This window comes from Schistocerca nitens, chromosome 7, assembly GCF_023898315.1.
Source record: "Schistocerca nitens isolate TAMUIC-IGC-003100 chromosome 7, iqSchNite1.1, whole genome shotgun sequence".
Taxonomy (NCBI): Eukaryota; Metazoa; Arthropoda; class Insecta; order Orthoptera; family Acrididae; genus Schistocerca; species Schistocerca nitens.
This window is the reverse complement of record NC_064620.1, coordinates 311,481,831-311,484,330: the sequence shown is the minus strand read 5'-3', so window position 1 is coordinate 311,484,330 and position 2,500 is coordinate 311,481,831. Positions and strand designations below refer to the sequence as shown.

The 2,500-nt window shown below is 62.6% G+C and overlaps 1 pseudogene; it reads left to right on the top strand.

Annotated features, from left to right (window-relative positions):
- LOC126197829 (large subunit ribosomal RNA) overlaps positions 1-2,500 on the top strand; it is a 7,899-nt pseudogene that overhangs the window by 2,124 nt on the left and 3,275 nt on the right.

Genomic DNA, 2,500 nt, shown 5'->3' with positions numbered 1-2,500 from the left:
TCGAGTTCCCTGGAATCCTCTAGCAGGGAGATAGGGTTTGGAACGCGAAGAGCACCGCAGTTGCGGCGGTGTCCCGATCTTCCCCTCGGACCTTGAAAATCCGGGAGAGGGCCACGTGGAGGTGTCGCGCCGGTTCGTACCCATATCCGCAGCAGGTCTCCAAGGTGAAGAGCCTCTAGTCGATAGAATAATGTAGGTAAGGGAAGTCGGCAAATTGGATCCGTAACTTCGGGATAAGGATTGGCTCTGAGGATCGGGGCGTGTCGGGCTTGGTCGGGAAGTGGGTCAGCGCTAACGTGCCGGGCCTGGGCGAGGTGAGTGCCGTAGGGGTGCCGGTAAGTGCGGGCGTTTAGCGCGGGTGTGGTCTGCTCTCGCCGTTGGTCGGCCTCGTGCTGGCCGGCGGTGCAGGATGCGCGCGCCTGTGCGGCGTTCGCGCCCCGGTGCTTCAACCTGCGTGCAGGATCCGAGCTCGGTCCCGTGCCTTGGCCTCCCACGGATCTTCCTTGCTGCGAGGCCGCGTCCGCCTTAGCGTGCTCCTCCGGGGGCGCGCGGGTGCGCGGATTCTCTTCGGCCGCCATTCAACGATCAACTCAGAACTGGCACGGACTGGGGGAATCCGACTGTCTAATTAAAACAAAGCATTGCGATGGCCCTAGCGGGTGTTGACGCAATGTGATTTCTGCCCAGTGCTCTGAATGTCAACGTGAAGAAATTCAAGCAAGCGCGGGTAAACGGCGGGAGTAACTATGACTCTCTCTCTATGTAGTCTCTCTATGTAGTCTCTATGTAGTCGTGCCGCTGCTGCGAGGCGCCTTCCTTGGGCCGTAGTTACAGGGAGAGTGATGCGCAATACATGGGCCTAGCCCTCTTAGCCTCTCCTCTCCTGCGGTCTTCTCCCCTTCTCGTGGGCCCGCTGATTTTGGCAGAGTGGAAGACCGCACCAGGGGCTTGGGGGGGTTACCAGCCCCCCCTCGCATTATCCCTTTCAAGTTGGGGGCAGCATTCAAGTAAACAAAAGTGGTGGCCCTTCCGCTGAAGGTGCCACCCCAGCTTCCCCAGCACCTAGCCGGCCAACCGGCCGTGCCGAAGATATTGTAACTGTTGCAGCTGTCTACGCCTGTAGTGAGTGTCACCGTAGCTTCACCACCAAGACCGGTCTCGGGGTCCATCGCCGCCGCCAACACCTTGCGGCAACCAACGCGGAGATCATCACGGAGAGGCATCGCGCGAGGTGGACGGAGGAAGAAGTCCTGTCGCTCGCCAAGGCAGAGGCCGAACTGTTCCTTGAGAGGGACGCCCGGTTCTTCTTTGTTAACCAAGAACTTATCAGGATGTTCCCCGACCGAACGCTTGAGGCAATCAAGTGCCAAAGGCGGAAAGCTGCCCACAAGCAGCTTGTCCGCCAATTCATGGAGGCGCTTGAGTTCGGTCGGGGGGAAGAGCCGGCGTCCCGCCGGGGAGCAGCGAGCTCGCTGCCTGACGCGGGCGAGGCCGCTGCGCCGCCCGTCGACGCAGCTGAGGACTTCGCGGCCGACACCACCGGGCCGCCGCCGGAGGGGCCGACTGACGCCGCCATCTGGGAGCATCTGGCGGGGCTACCTGCTTCCGCCCAGCGTTTCTCTGCCCTGGATCGAGTCATTGGTCTAGGGCGGGGCACGCCGCCCGATGTCATCCTGGGCATGCTCCCGGATGCCCTTGCGTCGGTCGGGTCCAGAGGGGAGAGATCGACCACCAGGACACAGCGGCCGCGCCAACCATCTAAGCGGCCGCCTGCCACGCCGCCGTCGCAGAAGCGCAAGCGGCGCCGCTGGGAATATGTGAGAACTCAGGCTGCCTTCCGAAAGTCGCGTGCGCGTTGCGTGCGCGGCCTCTTGGATGGCACCCTGCTCCAGCCGCCACCTGCCATCCCTGGCCTGCTGGACTTCTGGGCGGACCTCTTCACGAAGAAGCCCATTTCCACCGCGGGCTTCATTCGTGACCGCCTCCTCCCGCACTCGGAGCCTGTCGCTCTCGAGTGCCTATGGGGGCCGGTCACACATGAGGAGGTCGCCGCCGCGTTGCCGCCCAGGGGATCAGCGGCCGGGCCGGACGGCCTTACCCCAGCGGAGTTGCGGCGCCTGCCGCACGAAGTCCTGGTGAAAGTGATGAATCTCTTCCTTCTGGCCCGCGCCCTTCCGGAACGCCTGCTTCGCGCGCGGACGTCCCTTCTCCCGAAAATGGCTGCACCAACATCCCCCGCTGACTTTCGCCCCATCACGGTCTGCTCGGTGCTGGCGCGGACCTTTCACAAGGTTCTCGCGTCACGCCTGATGCGCGCATGTGCTGTAGACGAACGTCAGCGGGCGTTCATCCCTCGTGATGGTATGTTGGAAAACACTTTCATCTTAGACACTGCTCTCACCGACGCAGTTCGCTCCTGCCGCTCTGTCTTTGTGGCATCAATCGACGTATCTAAGGCATTCGATTCGGTAGATCATGCTGCCCTTCGCCCCGTGCTGAA